Source organism: Schistocerca serialis, chromosome 2 (genome assembly GCF_023864345.2).
Source record: "Schistocerca serialis cubense isolate TAMUIC-IGC-003099 chromosome 2, iqSchSeri2.2, whole genome shotgun sequence".
Classification (NCBI taxonomy): Eukaryota; Metazoa; Arthropoda; class Insecta; order Orthoptera; family Acrididae; genus Schistocerca; species Schistocerca serialis.
In genome coordinates this window covers 214814296-214834962 of record NC_064639.1, presented here as the reverse complement: position 1 = coordinate 214834962, position 20667 = coordinate 214814296, and positions in this window count along the sequence as shown.

Sequence of the window (20667 nt, the reverse complement as noted above, 5' to 3'; positions counted from 1 at the left end):
ACGTAAAGGTATCTTTGTTTTCGACTGTGGGAATCTTGCAGTTCTAGTCTAAAACGAATACAAACTGGTAACGTGGGAAACCATCGAAGAACGTTAAAGTTTCATTACTTCTTACATACACAGGTGCATCTCAGTTCCAGTGCAGGAGGTCTGTATACTAACAATATGACCTAGTTTGTATTATTTTAATTATTTGCATTATTTGGATTAATTTAATTATATGCATGTTCAATCCATATTAATAAATGTTTAACACTGTCACCTAATCATCCAAGCCGTATTGCAGATTGCGTATTTAACGCCTACAGGAACTACAAAAATTTGATTTCCAGTATTTTATACAATTACTAGCTGTACCTGGTCCCACGTTGTAGTGGTTATATTGGAAAGGAAGAAATGCAGAATGAGTATGGGAATTGGATTACGTCCTAGTCTCCTTCTCCCCCATGTCTATCTCCTCTCTCCCACCCTTCCTCCGTCCCCTCTCTCTATCCGTCACCTCCTCCCGCTTGTCTCTGTCCATCTTCTCCCCCTCCGCTCTCTCGTTCTCCTCTTGCCCCCTCCCTCTGCCCATCTCCTCCTTTCCTCTCCCTATGTTCATTTCCTCCCACCCCTCTGTCCATTTCTACTCTTCGCACCCTCCCCCCCCCCCCCTCTCTCCCTATCATTCCGACCTTGAGATTTGTTTATTGTTACTGCAAGTTCAGATTTTATAGTAATATTCCAATCATAAGCCGACGAGCCGCAAATGTATCTTTCCTGTTTCAAGTGAAAACCGTCTGTGGCAAAAAAAAACAAAATAATACATTGCTTTAATATATAACATATACAGTGTGTGTGTGTGTGTGTGTGTGTGTGTGTGTGTGTGTGTGTGTGGTTGGTTTGAAGTAGATCAGTCAATTCAGTCAATTACGTTTCCCTTTTATATATTATATTTATATTTATGTATTATATACAGCCTATATTAAAATGTGTAACCTATGCCCGTCCCAAAGTTCATTAGAGTATCGTGTAAAAATTTGAATAAATTGGCCAAGAGCTTTTTTCTATTTTTGGTAACGATGTTTTCCATTGATTTATTGCTTATTTTGCACATTTAAAAATAGATACTTAAAACCATGAACGTATTCGAATGTAAGACTGAGTCAAACCTTCAAGTCAATAAACTGACAGAGTTGAGAGTTTCGCAAGCACAAACATACACAGGCTAAATTTTTGTACGTAAGTATTGAATAAATTCTCATTAAGAGGTATCATGTACAGTTACAGGTTTATCATAGAAATAGTAGTACATAATTCAGATATTGTGTACATGTCTTGAGGGAGCATAAGTCACGGCGCGCATATTATTCAGACTACAGCTGATCATTATTTGAGGATGAGAGCACTTAGCGACTTCTTACAAACTTTACAAATAATTTCAAACTTTTCGAAACTCTCACTGACATTCATTGCAAATTAATGAAAGGAAAAAATCCATCGGTATCGGATTTTCGCTGTTCCGGCAAGTATTCTTCAGCATTAGGTATGACGTTGTAATTTATTATTTCTTTATTAACTCTATTCGCAACACATTTTGCAGTTATTTTCCACATAATTATATGACTGATTGTACCTACAAAATAATATGACTGTAGAACATGTACAAGGTCCATTAATATTGATGTGACCACCTGTCAAAAGCCTGAATAACCACGTTTTGGAGCGCAGATCTGAAGCAAGAGGGTCGGTGGGGATCTGGAAGGTGCGGACAGGGACGTAGAGCCATGCCGGCTCCAGTGCAGTGCCCAGATAAACCAGCAAACAGCATGATCGAGGTGGTCCCACAGAATCTCGATTGGGTTTAAATCCCGGGAGTTTGTTGCCAGAGGAGTATCGTAAACTCATTCTGGTGCTTATAATAAAAAATATGTGGAAATAATGTCCGCCCCTAGTAGCTGAGTGGTCAGCGCGACAGAATGTCGTACCTAACGGCCCGGGTTCGATTCCCGGCTGGGTCGGAGATTTTCTCCGCTCAGAGACTGGGTGTTGTGTTGTCCTTATCATCATCATTTCATCCCCATCGTCACGCAAGTCGCCGAAGTGACGTCAACTCGAAAGACTTGCACCAGGCGAACGGTCTACCCGACGGGAGGCCCTAGTCACACGACATTATTTGTGGAAATAATGAAATTAATTAATGGCAGATAAGAAAATAATACAGATGTTATGTGAAATTGGAATTTTGATTACTACCTCCTATGAAATTTTCCGGCCTGTTGGACAAACACAATAATCTGAGCTATGCCTGTGCATGGGTAAAAAATCTCTTCATATTAGTTCCACATAAAAAAATTAATCTTTCTCTTGTTGTAGATTTATGCTTACCAATTAAAAATACTACGTCCGATCGGCGTATCCACCTATAAATTGTCTTTCACACTGTTGTAATCGGATCCTCGTGATAACCCCGAAGTACACGGGTGGGCTGCTTGGGTTTTTATATATTGCAGTACTACTTGGGATAACGACTCGTACAACTTTTCACTGGTAAAATAATATTACATTCTTCCTTCGAGGCATATCAGAAATACAGACTTTTTACTTATTCTCACAACCAAAATGGCTGCCGCCGATTACGCTCTAAAATAACGTGAGTCTACCTTCGTTCATTAACAGAGAGCGAGTCCGTCCTCTTACCGAAGAATAGGAAAAACATTTTCTGTTTTTGTCAACATTTGAAAACCAAAAATACACGACGGTAGGCTCGGGCTCTATGCTGAGCTACTGCTTCACATTTTCTCTTTGCCTTTGAAGAAAATGAGAACATAAAAGCAAGAAATGCAAAAGGTACATCATACGCTCTTTGAACCACACAGTACACTACGAGCTATGTGACACGTTGCTTTATCCTATTGGTAGATGCCATCGTGCCGAGGAAAAACAACCTGCATGTGGGAATGGACATGCTCCTCAAGGATACAGGCATCCTGGTGTTGATTCATTGTGCCTTCCAGACCGAAGATATCACCCAGCGAATTCCATGAAAACATTCTCCACACCAGTAACGCCCCATCCTCAGGCATGGTGTTTTCTTTCCGCCGTTATCCGCTGTATATACCAACGGCCATCTGTGCGATAGACCGTAGAAGCTGATTCATCTCAAAAGACCACCTGTCGTCACTCAGTGGACGCCCATTTGCTGCATTGGCGTGTATATTCCAGCCGTCATCACCGGTAAACAGCAGTCAGCATGAGTGCATGAAACAGGCGCCTATTGCGGAGGCCCGTACGCAGCAACGTTCGTTGAACGGTCGTTGAGCAGACACTGTCGTTAGCCCGTTGGCTCATCTGGCCGATCAGTTGCCGAACAGCTGCAGGTCTATTCGCACATACATATTTCTGGAGCCGTATTTCATCCCTGTCATCTAAGGCCCGTGCTGCACTACAGTTTCCTCGGCGTCGTTTAGTATAGCACCATTTAGCGATGCCGGTATACTTTAACCACGGCGGCATGCGAACAGTTTACGAACTTATCCGTTTCGGTAATGTCTTCACCCCTGGCCCGAGAGGCCAATGATTATGCCCTTCTGAACGTCAGATAAACCGCATTACGGCAACGACTGCATTGTTTTTCGCGTCACCCGTCGCAATTATGTACCCTCCGCTGCTAGTGCTGCCGGCTGCTAGCTGGGACTGGTTATTGCACGTTCACGTCGAACATAGCCGGTGCTCACATTAATGCGAGATGTGTGAAAAACTAGCCTTAAAGTGGAGTGCAAATTTTCCACACTATATGATAATGAGCTCATTTAGCGGTTTCCAAAGTAAAGCTGTTTTACACATGGGCATGCGATTCTTTAAAGATTCGTGGGTCGGGAATGGATTGTCGGTGAAATATAGCTGCAGTCTCAAACTGTGTTGTGAACGAGACAGTTTTACGATTATAGTTTACTTTGAAATAGTCTCCGCTGAAATAAAAGTGGATTGTGCACCAGGACCGCTATGACAACGCTTCACTTACCGACAATAATGAACATGTGTGCTCATATCTTCTCGCTGTATCGGTCTGTGAAACTTCAGGATCAGATTGTCTAATCTGGCAACTGTACGCAATGAACAAACGTCGACACAGCAATGCAGAACTTTGTAGTTGACTGGTGTATATTTATTTTTTACTGGTGACCGAACCGTGCAAAGTCGCAAAACAAGTTAAGCACTTGAAATAGTGAAGTCTACCTTTAACATAATAACATATATAGTCTTAAGTTTCACAAAAGTTAGTCAAAATTTATCAAGGAACAAGGTTAAATGAATCACCAATTACCTCAACTAAAAGTCATGCTAACACTACTAAATGTAAGGAACACTGCTTGGTGACTGAAACACCAAGACATCTGCGCAGCCCACCGATACAAGATTAACGGAGCTGTTTACAAATTGGAATGGTCAGCAAACCCAGGTGGCACACCTGAAGCACATTACTAGCTAGCTGCTCAGATCAGAGATCGAGGTACTGCACATTATGAACACTTACATCTGCCCAAAATCAGCAAACTACGGAAAACAGCCACAAATGGCTGCCAGCTACCGGCTCCTCCCTTCGACGCTCCTCTATCGTCTACTATTCGACCTTCTAGTGTCCAAACAACTACTTCCTTCTGCTCATATTCCCACCTTTCAAATTTTCAAGTTTGAGGGACGACTCCATGCTGTTGCCAAGTGAAATTGTCGATGGCGTTTGCTACCTGTAGAAGTGAGCCGTTTTGCAAGTTATGTATATACCCGTCCAGTCACATTAATGTACGCACCTGTCAAAAACCGGAATAACCACCTTTTGCAACACGGACCGCCGCGAGACGTGCGGGAAGAGAGTCAGTTAGATTCTGGAAGATATCGACAGGAATGCAGAGACATGTAGACACCAGTGAAGTGGTCACCTTAGCTACGTTTCTCTGTTGAGGATAAATGACTCGAACAGGCCTATCGATGTGCGTACACAGATTCTTGATTGGGTTTAGATCCGGGGAGTTTCGTGGCCAGGAAAGTAAGGTAAACCATTCTGGTACCCTTTGAACCACGCACGAAGGGGCATGTCCTACCGGTAGACACCGTCGCACCGAGGAAGAAACAGACTACATGTAGGGGTGGACATGAGCCCCAAGAATAGATGCATACTTCTGCTGATCGACTGTTCCTTCCAGAATGACGAGTTCACCCACGGAATGCCGCGAAAACATTCCCCAGACCATAATGCTCCCTACTCCGGCCTAGACCGTTGCGTTGTTGCAGTGTGTTTGCTTTCAGACGTCTGTCAGACATCTGTCTGACGGAGCATAAAACGTGATTCTACTGAAAGGACCACCTGTCACCAGTCAGTCGATGTCCAGTTGCGGCAATGGCGTGCAGAGTCCAGCCTTCGACGCCGATTAACAGTAAACAGCCGGGTTGTATAAACCAGGCGCCTACTAAGGAGTCCCATGCGCAGCAATGTTCCCTGAGCGGTCGTTGAGGTAGCGCTGTTAGTAGCGCCTTGATTGGTCTGGTCTGTCACCCGCTCAGTGGTTGCACGTCTATTGGCCCATGCACATTTCTGCGGCCGTCATTCACCGCTGTCAGCTATGGCCCGTGGTGCGCCACAGTTGCCTCGGCTCCTGATTTCGATAGCGTCGTTTTGCCATGCACGATATACTTTAATCACGATGGCACACAGACTGTTTACAGATCAGGCCGTTTCGTAATTGCTTCCATCCTCGGCCCGAAAGTCTGTATCATACCTTTTTGGCCGTCAGATAAATTGCTCCGTTTCCGCATTACAACGACCGCTTTGAATCCCCCCACTGGTAGTGCCACAACCTGCCGTCAGTGAGTGGTTATTGCGCTTCGACGTCGAACACAGGCGGTGCTCTCATTCATGTGACTGGACTGTGTATGTTAAAATATGTATTTGTTTTATGACTATACACATTGAATTTCTTTCTTTTCATGTAACGGCTGATCGCGGAGACAATTCGTGGCTTCTGTAAATACGTGCCGCGCTATCGAACGTCCTTCAGAGCAACGTCCTTCCGGTCTTTCCAGTTAGCTTTTCATCGATGTTCCTACCTTTATGATATTGAAATTGTATCCAGTGGAGTCTTTTTAATGTTTAAAGGTTTTGACATCAGTAAGAGTTTATTGGAGATTGTAAGCTGAAGAAATAGTTGCTCTGGATTTGAATATATTGTGTTTTATGGAGGAGAGGGAAATTAATTTCATCGGTAGAATGTATTTTAATTTTTATCATACCCGGATAGGAGTTCATGGTACGGGCAACAAAAGTTTGGTGAATTACGAAGGACGTCCGATAAGTAATGTAACTTTTTTTTGAAGCGGGTTGTTTTTATTAAGAGTTCCAATACACCATATTATTCTCTGTTCTTGCGGCTAGAAAATGCTATTTTTCAATATACTCTCCGCATTCAATGCGACGGCCTTACGCCACCTTACTGAGATGGCTCTTATGACCGACGTCGGAGCCGGGTCTTGGAGCGTCAATAACTTCCCCATCATCCACGTCTCCTTGGGTCAAACAGCTGGAAGCAGGAAGGTGCGAAACCTGTGCTGTAGGATGGATGTCGAAGAACAGTCCACTGAGGCTCTGTGAGTTTCTTCTCCAGTGTGTGAACATTTGTGAGGCCTTAAGTTATCATCAGAAGGAGAAGTTCGTTAGCATTTTTGGGGTGACGAAAACGCTGAAATCGTTTCTTCAGTTTCCTGAGGGTAGCACATACGCCTCGGAGTTGCTCGTTGCACCATGAGGGAGGACATCAAACAGGACAACCCGCGTGCGGCCCCTCCCGCCGGAGGTTCGAGTCCTCCCTCGGGCATGGGTGTGAGTGTTGTGCTTAGCGTTAAGTTAGTTTAAGTAGTGTGTAAGTCTAGGGACCGATGACCTCAGCAGTTTGGTTCCTTAAGAATTCACACACATTTGAACATTTTTGAACAGGACAACCCGCTCAGAGTCCCAGAAGACCGTCGTCATGACGACTGAGGGAACGGCTTTGAACTTTTTCTTCGGAGAAGTGGCAGTGTGGGGCAACTCCATGGATTGCCGTTTTCTTTCCAATTCGAAGTGATAAACCCGTGTTTGATCATCTGTGACGATATTGTCGCTATCAGGCTCGTAACTTGCAAGCAGTTCCGCACAGACCGTCCGTTGTTGGTTTCTATGGTCTTCTGTTAGGCGGCGAGGAACCCAAAGGGGACACGCCTTTGGGTACCCCAACTGGTGCACAAGTGTGTCAGCTCGAGCAACGGAGACTTTCAGTCGAGTAGCGATGTGCTTGTGATTTGTCGACCACCTCGAATGAGAGTGTCCACGCATTCCAACACTGCGCGAGTCTCAGATGTGTGTGGCCCTCAGGCACGCGGAAGCCAACTTGTTGCGATGATTACAGACGTCTCGCCCAACCACTCAACGTGCTTTTGTTGTCTTCCAGGTCTCCGTAGACATTTTGCAAGCGCCTCTGAATATCAACGACGCTCTGGTGACAGATCTCTGCTTGGCACGCACCTCCTTCACAGATGTCATTTTGAAGGACACGTACAGCGTCACCAACTATCGGAACTTCATGAAACTACAGGCGCTGAAGTGGGAATACTTCGCGATGTCTCACAACAAATTCCGCATTTTTTTTCTATGAAAAATTGTACGACACAAAGAATGTCTTGCATTAATTATTGAACGCCTCTCGTATTTAGGCGCATGAAAACTACTTTAAGAGAGAAGAATTCGATGAGGTTTTTCATCAGTACTACTGACGGCAGATAGGTACGAATTTTATCATAGTCGTCATCCTTGCTCTATGGACCCTGTTGTGTTTTTCCCTGCACAAAGCCCAACCTGCAATCTAAAAATGAAAATTAATATTATTAGTCAACGAAGGATTTTGGTGCACAGAAGAGAACATGGACCTCTGATTGGAATTCTTTGCTATCTGAATTTTTATGTGGGTTACAAACCACGCTGAATCCAAAACATGAATTCACTTTCTGTAATTATATAAACGTAAAACGGCGTAAGAATCCACACAAGACAAAGCAAGAGCATTTAAAACAGTAAAGAAAAAATTCCAAAGGAAGTATATAGTAGTGCCTGTCATATGATAAGATCTATGGTGAACCTCTGCCAGAAGACTGTATAACGTGTTGCGAATGCTACATGTGGTTGCTTTAGGAGTGCTCAAACTGTGATGGAGGAAACTTTTTAGTAATGAAAAATACCGAGTGCTATACTAATTTTCAAGACTATAATCGTTTCATTAAATACTATTAAATTAGAAACACTGTTTAATTAATCAATGAACTGTTTTATACTTTCTAAGAAAAATAAAGTATTCAACTTCTATTAGCATTGTCATCTTGCCCCTCCTTCTCTCAAAAAACACTTTGCTATCAGCTTTTAAAACTGGCCAAATAATAGTAACTGCATTAAATTAAAAATTCATACAACTAGCTATAATTCGATAAAAGCGAATTCTATTAAGACACCCAAAGAAAATCATATTCTCGATTGATTAATAACGGTTGAAAGGTAACATCATGAACTTCACCAATATCTCTCACTGTACGTTCGGAAGCCTTTGCGACGTCTTCGGCGTTTTTCTGTTCAAGAGAAAAAATATCAGTCTCTCGGCAATTTCGACTATTCGTAATATTGGAAAAGCGGTAATAGATTTTTTCGTCCGTCCTTATGTACGATCGCCGCCTAGCGCAGTTGTTATTTCTGCACGAAATATTAGACTATAATATGCACCTTACGACTAGCAGTTGCCGAACTATAGTAACTCGAGCTAGAGGGTTTTCCCTACAGGTCTTCCTGTTTATCTCGCAGTTCCCAACTACACGACAATCCGCTGTGGAACCTTACCCATTATCAAGCGTTTCCAACAAACCACGATATCGGACCTTTGGAGCCATACTGCTACTGCTACGGTTGGTTGGTTGGTAGGATGTATAAAGTGCTCAACAGTGTCATCAGCGCCCTTACTGAACTAACTGCAGACCAATTAGATTACTTTTTAAAAAAATTATGTGCTAAAAAGGTATTATAGAAAATATTAGTCTAAGCCATAGTGCTACACTGTCGTCCACACTCACTTTTTCACACAGAAGAACAAAATCCATTTGCTAAGATATACAGATTATAATTTCACAACACCTCTAGCGTATGAAGTTTGATCACCAGTGATCGTTTGTAAGGTAGTGGGAGTCATCAGAGCTTGGTGCGCCTTTCGCCTACATCTATGGTGAGGCGAAAGGCACCAGATGACATTGCAGCCTTTCGTAACATTCCCTACACAGGTCACAACGAGATACACAATCGAATCGTATATTCTTAAAGGCACTTAAGTCAGCAGGTAAACATTCGTGGGAAATTGGGAAAAACTGTTCAACTTGTGTAATAACTTTATTTGGGAATCTTTGTTGACATTGTTGTGTTATGTGATGCAAACGAGGCTGTCAGACAAGAGATTGAATTCCTAATGTTATATTTCGGTAATGTACTTAATCTTTAAAAACAGGAAACTGATGACCTATGAAAATACGTTTAAAGGATAGTGAAGTCACACACCCGTATTTATTAATATCAACATTATCTTCAGTGCATACAATAAAACAAGCATAGTTCTACATTTCACAACCTGATTCGTCGTTCTACAACAACAATCAGTGTCTGACAGTTCATTCAACTGGTAGTCTTGGCTGTTGTTCTTTACACGCCACATCAAAATTTCTTCATAGAACGATAGCTTTTCCTCAGGACGCTAATGTTTTGCCAAGTCCTTCATTATACTAGACTTAATTACAATTCCCTAATGGATAAGCTAGTTTTTTCTGGCGCACTCAACGGATCACGTTTGAGACTACTCAGATCATTGGTCATTCTAAGAGCAGCAATACAACTGTTTCCTGTGACTACAGCCGGCATGGTTGTCGAGAGAGAACAGGAACTGTATTTAAAACAATTCCTATTTTATTCTTCAGTCTCAGTTGCACGTATCTTAAATACATAACATATTCGATCACTCTGGATCATCTTTAGATCTGACACAAAGTAAAACTAAATATGTATTGTCTATTATTTTACAATTAGTAGAAAAGTATTGTACATAAATCTAAAATTCCCTATGTAGTTGCGTCAGCAATCATTACTGCATGTGTCAGAACTTCGTATCAGAGTACTGTGTTTTGCATCTGTGGTCAACTGTTTAAATTGGTATCTGGTGGAGGTAGAGATAAGGGGTTGCTTGACTGGTCAGGGAGGGGTGGATGTTAGGGGGGAAGTGGAGAGAGAGACTGAGTGGGAAGGAGGAAAGGAAACAGAGATGGGGAGTGGGAGAGATGGCTTGAGTTGAACAAATTAAGTACTGCGCTAGAGCTATAACATTTTACCATTATGTAGAAATGCCTCATTACAAGATTAAAAGTGTAGAGAAGTGGCAGTGTAAATTGAAAAAGGCAAATAGTAAAATTATGATATGGAGTCAGGAGAATTTGGAAATGGGAAAGAAGGCAAGTAGGAGGGAAGGAGTGGCGGCGAGTAGTGGATGTTATGAGTTTAAAAAGGAAGTCTTACAGAAAAAGAGCAAAAAGTAATATTATGCACAAATTTTCTGTTAAAAGTATTAAATGTGTAGACCAATGGATGTGAAAAACTGTAAAAGGTAAACTATAGTAAATTATAAAAGTGGAATACATAGTAACTAAAACTAAATTAGTCTCTTAAAATGTTCGAAGTGTGAAACACTGAAAACATAAAACTATTATGGCTTTACTCTAAAATTATGTAAGGTAAAGTTGCATAAAAGTATTTGTTTGAAATTAAATAGCAAAAGACATAAAACAGTAAAATAATAAAAATGGTATTATATAAATTAACTAGAATTAAAGTAAGTATCTTCAAACATTGAAAGTAAAATAGTGGAAGTATGAAACCATGGCTCTGAGCACTATGGGACTCAACTGCTGAGGTCATTAGTCCCCTAGAACTTAGAACTAGTTAAACCTAACTAACCTAAGGACATCACAAACATCCATGCCCGAGGCAGGATTCGAACCTGCGACCGTAGCGGTCTTGCGGCTCCAGACTGCAGCGCCTTTAACCGCACGGCCACTTCGGCCGGCCTATGAAACCATGAAAAATATAAAACCATAAATTATAGAAGTGATACGCTGACCTACTGTTAGGACAGTGTGTTGGAAAACAAAAAGAAAAAAAAGGGGGGTGGATGGTGTGCTGCTGGGACTGAAGAGTTAATGAGGATTGTTTTAAACTTTCTTGTGGTATCAAAAACAGAATGTGAAAAGTGTTGACAGAGATTGTCGCCTCTCCTTGCGTTCAGAAATTCTGGTCTTCATGTTGTACAGTTGCCCCTTTGACTTGAAGTCTAGTATTTCAGTATCAGCAATCGCTGGAGGCGAATACAAAGGAGATCCGTCCTCTGAACAAATCATCAATACAAATCGAGGATAGAGCACGATTGCTCGAACGTAAACTGGCCGGGATGTCTGACGAAGTTGAACAATATGCCACACGGAGTGGCTGAACGGTTAGAGGCGCCATGTCATTGATTGCGCGGCGCCTCCCGCCGGAAGTTCGAGTCCTCCCTCGGGCATGGGCGTGTGTGTGTGTGTGTGTGTATGTGTGTGTTTGTGTGTTGTTCTCAGGACAAGTTAGTTTAAGTAGTGTGTAAGTCTAGGGACCGGTGACCTCAGCAGTTTGGTCCCTTAGGAATTCACATACATTTGGACAATATCAGAGACGCAATAATCTCACACTGTTTGGAATTCCAGAGAACAGCTGAGATAATACAGACGATTTAGTGATGAATCTTGTCTGCGAGAAGCTAGGCCAGAAGGTGACGCTGATTGACATTGAAAAAAGTCATAGTGGTGGACGCACGACGCCAGGATCTACAAAACCTAGACCAGTAATAGTGAAGTTGATGTCACACAGGAAAAGATCTGAGACATTCGAAGCGAAGAAGTAACTGAAGTAGTCAGGTCTGACAGTATGAGAGGATCTCACCTCTGAAAGATTAAACATTTTGAACAACGCGATTTTGAAATTGGCGCTACAAAACACATGGGTAAATTGTGCCAGAATAGTGGTAAAGACCAAAACTGGAAAAAAGATCATTCTGCAGTGCAAATGAATTGCCGGCCGTGGTGGCCGAGCGGTTCTAGGCGCTTCAGTCCGGCACCGCGCGACTGCTACGGTCGCAGGTTCGAATCCTGCCTCTGGCATGGACGTGTGTGTAATGTCCTTAGGTTAGTTAGGTTTAAGTAGTTCTAAGTTGTAGGGGACTGATGACCTCAGATGTTAAGTCCCATAGTGCTCAGAGCGTTTTTTTTTCTTTTTTTTTTTTTTACAATTGAATTTGAAAGCCTGTGCTTTAGGAGCTAAGAGTATATCGATTCTTGCTGTTGCTACTGTTTGTTTACAGTGTTACTGTAGCCTGTGTAACTCAACACGAGTTACACACGTTCATTTGGAGCGATCTGTCATTGGTGAATAGGAAACTCTTCTGCAGCCATGATCGCTTGGTACTTTAATTTTATTTAACAATGACATCAGTGACATAATGAAATAACATTTTAGCCTAATTGCGTTACAAGTATTTGTGCTATAGATAATTAGGCTAATTTACTCGAATGTATCACCAAGAAGACATGTTTCATCTTTTTTATGTTCCTATGGATAAAATGTATTCCTGTCTTTATTAATGTAGCTGGCTTTTAGAAACCCCTATTTTTATCTACAAATGTTTACATAAAGTGTATACGAGGGACTGAATATCATGGGATGTTAGCACGGCAAGTTGTTGGTGGTAATTAGGTGCTGCTACTCGCTGATGTATTTGTAAATGCAGCAGTTTTTGCTGTCATTTCCTTCACAAAGGTTAGGGTTTATTACAGCCTGCAAGCTTGTGACAGTTTAGAGGTGTCACATTCTCATACTTGGTATTCTCGGGTGCCTATGGCTTGATGATGTATCGTATGGATTCAACCTATTAATTTGCGATTTGTTACATTTTATTTCCAGATAAGTTTGTTTTTAAATTTTTGTTATTTTTAAAGGTTTTTGCAAAATGTCTGAAGCATCTCTCTTAAAAAAAGCGAAAGAAAAAGCTTTGTAAAAATTGTAAAATACTTTTGTAATTGTACTAAAAATGTTTTTCTAATTTTTTTGTAATAGTCAGTTTTAATAAATGTGACGTGTAAGGGCACGTACTTATGTACCCAGCATGCTTGTTGTTATGAGCCAGAGATTCTCTGGTGATTTGGTTGTTATGCCTGCAAGGAATGCTCTTATTGTACGCGTGGATTTCCGCCCTGTGAGCTCATGTTATGGTGTGTAAATCATGGCATACTGCACTAACATATGATGTGTGGTTACCTATGCTCACTAGAGTTCACAATATTTGCCTAAAGTTAGTACTTATGCGGATATCAAATTCGCGATGCAGTGATGTACTTGGGCCACGACTACATGTTCTATTTGTTCACTTCCACTCCTGGGCACACAGTTGGTGATGAGAGTATTTTGTGTTCTTTTTTTATGTGTTGACAAGTCAACGTGGTGTCGTTTCCTATGAATGTAAAGTGTTCTCATTGTAGTGGTGGCATGTATGCATGTTAATAAGAAATTTCCGAAAGTGTGTAAAATAATGCTTGTGGTCTTCTTATCACTGATACATGTGCCTGAACACAGTAATAAATTGTCTGTGTAATGGATTTATTTTTGGTACATTGTAAATCCAATGAGAACAGTAAGATTCTGTCCAAACCCGTCATTGTCAAATGATCAAATGTTCAAATGTGTGTGAAATCTTATGGGACTGAACTGCTAAGGTCATCTGTCCCTAAGCTTACACACTACTTAACCTAAATTATCCTAAGGACAAACACACACATCCATGTCCGAGGGAGGACTCGAACCTCCGCCGGGACCAGTCGCACAGTCATTGTCGAATAAAATAAAAATACCAAGCGATATTGGCTGCAGAAAACTTTCCTTTTCACCATAACATAACAAAAGTGTTAACTGTTTTTCTTTACTTCATTACTAATTACTGTTTATATTGTTTGTTATTTATTTTGTCAGTTACAGTACCAAATTTGTCTTATTTCCAAGCGTTTAATTTATAAATTTATTATCGTATTACTGTCGTTACTCATAATTATCACCATTAATAGTACACCCTGTTTTTATTCAGTTTATCTTGCATTTAGTTCTGTTGTGCATAGGCTATTCTAGCTCTATTTAGCAAGTTTTTTTTGTATCACCAATTGACTGATTAATGACCGCTACAAACAGGCGGGCCTTGACCACAAAACCTCCCTCCTCCCGATAGATACCCGTCGCTTTCACTTCCAGGAATCCTTGATCCTCCACTTCATCACGTATCCCTATCCATTTTTCCCAACAATAACCCAAAGCTGTCACGGTCCAGCAGTGGCACCTTCACAAACTTTGCAAGTTCCATATTGGGCATCCAATCTTTGCCAGCTCATCTCAGCGACTTCTGTTATACATTTCAAGACGGAGACCCCATCTAATACTTCAGTTAGAGACCTGGGTCAAACCAAGTGTTCATAAAAGTTCGGTAGATCTAGATGGCCACATCAAACACATGATAAATGCACAGATGAGTGGGTGGAGTAGACAAACCTATTCACTAGGCAACTTTGTCTGCTTTGAAAATTCATTTCATGTCTCGAGACGATATATGAGTATACAATTATAGCTGTTGACACTAACATCAATTTTCTATGCAGTGGTCCTCCCAGTGTGAAATTTAAGCGGATGCTTCCTTCTTCAAATATGTCACTACTTCAACTTTCTCCTGCTTTATCACACAAACAATAGTCACACTCTCACAGATATACTTGCAACTAAATCCCCGAACAGAGTGATTCAGACCTCTCAATCATTTGCACTTGGCGTGTCCGCCTACGTCATAATCTTCATAACTCATTCGCTGCAATATCCCAGATGAAAACTACAACTGGCTACGCACCGAGAAATCAAACACATTGATTTATCTGAACTTGCACCTGAGATACAATAAATAGTTTGGGGGATATCTTCTATTCCCTTCTTGGACATAAACGAAGAAGTTCATCGATTTACAAACAACGTTACTCAACTGTATGACAAATATGCTCCCATAAAGACAAGAAAGGTAAGAAAGAAAACTGCACCTTGGCTAAATGAAGAACTAAAACAGTTCATGAATCTGAGATGCGTTGCACATTGGCCAAAAAAACTCCGCCGCACGCCTGAAAACCATACTGCTTACAAACAGAAACGGAACAGAGTCAGTCAAGCTGTGAAAAAGCAAAACTCAGGAATTTCCATCCATTAACTGACAACAGAAATAGACCAATTCTCCTATGGAAAAACCTGTATGTTCTTGGTATAAGCAGAGTGGTAGCTGAAGAAGCGAAGAACTGAACCGGTCGTTATCATTACTTCCAGCCACAACTGAAGCACAAACGAAACACGCATTGATTATTTCATATGGCTACAGTACCAAGAATATTTCAATATAAAGCATTTTACTTGCAATATCGTCATGTGCATCACATAAGCATATACTGGCCACTATGGAAACACAGTCCAAATGATGAAGACTATTATGAACACACTACTGCCCACTATAAAAAATATCTGCAACCACTCATCCGCAAGTATTTTCCCAGAGGTCTGGCAAGAGGGATTAGTTAAGTCACTACCAAGAAAAGAACGTTGCCACAGCACCCTCTTATTACCGACCCTTTTAATTCTTCCTGCACTGCCCAAAGTAGAATATATAGTCCATGACCAGCTATGAATCTACCTGACTACAAACAACCTACTAGACGAATGCCAATCAAGTGTCGACAAATATCGCAGCACAACATCTGCATTAACAAAGATATCGGATGACCTGAAGTTTGCCATGGATGCAGAAGACGCAACTATCTTGTGCTTCATAGACTTCAGCAAAACCTTTGAAACTGTGGAATTTGACATTTTACTTGCCAAACTTGTCACACTAAATTTATCGCGAAGTGCACTGCAATGGTTTCACTCATCCCCGCCGTCTTGCCGACGCTGTGTAACTTCTGGCACCATAAAGTCACAATTGAGTCGGTGGTATCGGGCGTCCCCCAGGGTTCAGTGTTAGGTCCTACACTCTTTTGTTTTATGTCAATGATGTTCTTCAGTTTTGTCCTACTGCAAATACCACATGTACGCTGATGACTTAAAATGGTATCTAAGTGCAAAACCGATAAACCTTAAAACAGCTATTGACAATCTCAAGTCGACCTGTATGGACTGTCACAATGGGTGCAGGATACAGGGCTAAAGCTCACCCATCCAAAACTCAAGCTGTACTGGGTTGCCTATTCTAGGCTCATTAGCCCAAAATATAGAGAATCTTTGTAATCTTTAATCCTAAATGGGACAAATATCAACTTTTCTCCTTAAGAAAAGAGTCTAGGAGCAATAATAGATCGAAACCTAGGTTGGACTGAGCACATAACTGCAATGGGCTAGAAGGTCTCTATGAGCTACAAAAGTATAAAAAGCTCTTCTTCTTAACCTGAAAGGACACTTGTACACCTACACAATCATTTTCAGAAAAAAAAACAGAACACCCTGAACGACTAGAGATAGACGTTCATATTCACGCGACAAGTACATTAATATGTTCTGCAGAAATGATTAGCATTTCAGTTACTTCGGTTCAGCATGCGCCCTGTTGCCTAGCAGGTATACGACGCGTATAAGACGCGAATGGCGTCCTGTGGTACAGCCATCCATGCTGCATTCACCTGGTTCCCAAGTTCATCTGTGTTGGTTGGCATTGGGTCACAGCGCTGCACCCATCATTCCACCATATGCCACACATTTTCGATTAGTAACAAGTCTGGTGATCTGGCGGGCCAGGGCAAAAGGCTGACAGCCTTTGACACCAGAAGGCACGTGTTAGCGCAGCAACATGTAGTCGTGCATTGGCTTGGCGAAAAATGGTGTCTGGGGTGTATATGCAGAAACGATATGGCTACAGGTCACAGGATGCTATTCACGTAGCTCCACTGGTCACAGTGCCCTGGACATGCAACAACTGTGATTTGTGGCTGTACCCAACAGCACCCAGCACCATAAGGCCTGGAGTTTGGCGCTTTATGTCTTGTGGGAATGCAGTCACTGTGATGCCACTCCCCCTATCTGCCGCGAACCAAAATGCTGCCATCATTTTCAAACAAACACTCCTGCATTCGTCCGAAAACACTATCTGATGCCATTCTTGTTCACAGTGACGTTGTTCCATACACTATCGACGTTTGGTATGGTTCTGCACATTCGTCAAACGTAGGCAGAGAAGTGGACAACGTGCACGTAATCCATGCCGTAATAAACGTGGACGGACTGTCACCGCTGACAGTGTATGATGTGTCACTCTGTTCCACTGTTGCGCCAAAGCTGAGGAGGATGTAAATTTGTCGTGCAGTGCCATTCAGATGAGGTGGCAATCGTCTCTGGGGGTGGTCTGAGTGATCATCTTGTTCTACGGCCTTCCGTGTATGATTCCGCAACGTGTAGTCCCACATACGCAGGAATTTCCCGGATGGACGAGTCACATTCTCTCATATCAATAATGCGCCCTCTTTAAAACTTATGATTTGACGGCACGGTTCGCGCAAACGTCTGCGAGGTATCCTGCACATCTACTCAAGTCACACTGATCCGTTATCTTGGTTTATAGCGACAACGAGAGTCCCACGCACATTTTACCGGTTGGTTGTGTTGCGCCGCGGTATCGATGTTGACCTTGAACCCGCGGACAGACATGGTTCAGACGCTAATCATTTCTGCGGAACATACTAATGTACGTGTCCTGCGAATATGAACGTCCTTTCTCTGGTCGTTCAAGGTGTTCCGTTTTTCTGAACGTGAGTGTACTTGCAATTATTGATTACACCGATGTTATCCTGCAAGGTCTTCTCAGGAAACGTTACGGCGCCTGGTACTAGTTATGAACGCCTGTGTTCATTATATCTGTGATGTTCGGCTCGTCGATTGTATTTCACAAATATCCACAGCTATGCCGCCTGCATACAGAAACGCGCAGACATTTTCATTCCCTATGTCTTCTGTACGTTTTATCAACGTAAACTGTCCCTCACATCTCTCGCCGAACTTCAGGTTGTTTTCTGAACAACATGGCAGAAACACCGGTTCGCATGTGAGAAAAATCCTTTCTGTCCCACCACATCGTTCAGAAACTTTCTGAAGTCCTTCTCACTAACAGGAACCCGACTCTGGAATAGTTTCTCACATTATGTTTCAGAACTAAATAACACGTCCAGCTTGATAAGACAGTGCATATACTTTATACTAAAACAATAATAGTGATTATCATTGCTGTGTACGTGGGCTGGAGCAAGCTTTTTTAATTCCTTTCCCGAAGACTAACTATACCAGAAAACATCTACTTTGTACAGATAATATTTTTATTTACAAGGGGAAGTCAAAAAGTAAAGGGATTTTTTAGAAAAGGAATATTTATTCCAATGATATAAAACTGAAACATACATTATGTTTCTACGTAACCTCTATGCACTTCAACGCACTTTGTCCAGCGTTTCACATTTTATTTAATTCCGTAGGAAAAAAGGTTTTGGGCTGTACCTGTAAACAATGCATCAGTTGCAAATCTTCTTCCCCTGAGCGCTCCTTCAATTATCCAAATCGTTTGGAGCCAGGTCTAGACTGTATGCTGAATGTTCCATCAATTCGAATCCCAACTTATTTATTATTTCGGCCGTCTGTTTATGAGAATGTGACCGAGTGTTATCTTACTGCAGGATGACACCTTTCCGCAGTTTTCCGCGACTTTTGGATCTAATTACATGTTTCAATTTAGTTCGCAACACTTCACAACAATTTTCGATGTTCGCAGTTTCGCATGTTTAGGTGAAATGAACGACTACCACACCTTCCGTGTCCCAGAATAGTGTTAGCATAATCTTACTAGCTGATGGTTGACGCTTAAATTTCTTAAGTTCTGGTGACGATGGGTGTTTCCAAACCATGCTCGCAGTCTTACTTTCCAGTTCTTGATGAGGCACCCACGCTTCGTCTGTAATAAGGCTTTGCAGTAAAAATCCATGTCCCTCGCGATGATAACAGGCCAAATGTTTTACGAGAGGCGTCTACCCTTTGCGCCATATGCTGCACTGAAAATTCTTTCGATACCCACCATCACACACTTTCCGAAAATTTTGTCTGTCGTGTAAGATGGAATACTCTGAAACATGATATATATGTAAAGCATTGGCTATTTCGTCAACTGTGATTCGTCTGTTTTCCATCACCATATCCTCAACGACTTCCGAAATGTCCTCAGTTGTTGACGTCAATGACCTCCCCCGTCCTTCCTCGTCACATAGAGAAGTTCTTCCCTGTTTGAAGCGCTTTATCCATTCGTAGATCATGCTTCACGATAAAGAGCCGTGTCCCCATACGGCGAATAATCTCCTTATGTTTAACACCTTCCGCAACAAAAAGCGAATCACTGCCCCCGACAATACTTCAGCACGGGATACTAGCAGTGTTACCAACCCCTCCGGCGAGAAACTGCAAAAGCCCCTTTACTTTCCGACTTCCTCTCGTATTTATCAGTATCATTACTGTCACTATTGTCATTGTTACTGTGATAATAATAATTATTATTATTGGTACTATTATCACTGTTAGTTGCAGCAGCAACTGTAGTACAAGTACTGCCACTATTACCTACATTAATTCATACTCAGCATTATTTACACACATTATCACCATAGACACTCAAATAATTTTAGTGCCATCTGTCATAATAAAATTGTTATTTTTAGGTAACTATCATGTAAAAAGTGGTACTCTTTGTGTTAAACCTTGGTCCGGTGCAAGAGAGGGCCTGTTACCTAATCTCATCAGGTTAAATAAATAGATAAAAATAAATAAACATAATGCATTTCTACTTTAATTGTTTGGATAACAGAGAAACAACGTGTTACAGCGTATTGTTTACTTGTGAGCACTATTGGTAACGTAACCTAGGGGTGCGAGTATAAAGTGTTAGGTGATATGCACCATCGTCAATGCATCTACGTAAGCTTTCTTTCCAAAGGAATATGAGTCTCAACTGATGCCTCTTTACTTTGAAAGGCCGTAAGTCATTTACTGATACTCCTGTGAAACTAAAATTGGTTTCTCGGAAGCATTTCTCATGTACATTAACTGATGGACAGATACCTGGAGCAGTAATAAACTCAAAATTTTCAAATTAAAGACTGATGCCTCTTTAAATATATACGATTCAATAGTCACCTCGCCTCGACGCCATATTCCTGTAGAGTGCGGCCCACAGGTGCTGTGAAGATCAAAAAATAAACTGTAGAATACAGTTTATCGGCAGTGAAAGAGTCTTTCATATTCACAAAAGTATGGAAGAAGCACCAATATACAAATAATTCATGAATTTATAATGGCTGTTATCTTCCGAAAAGTAATACAAACCTGTCACGGAGAAGCATTTTATAGTACATAACTGAATATTCTTCTGCATGGTAAGCCATTCAGTCCGCTGCAAAACAAGTAGAAAT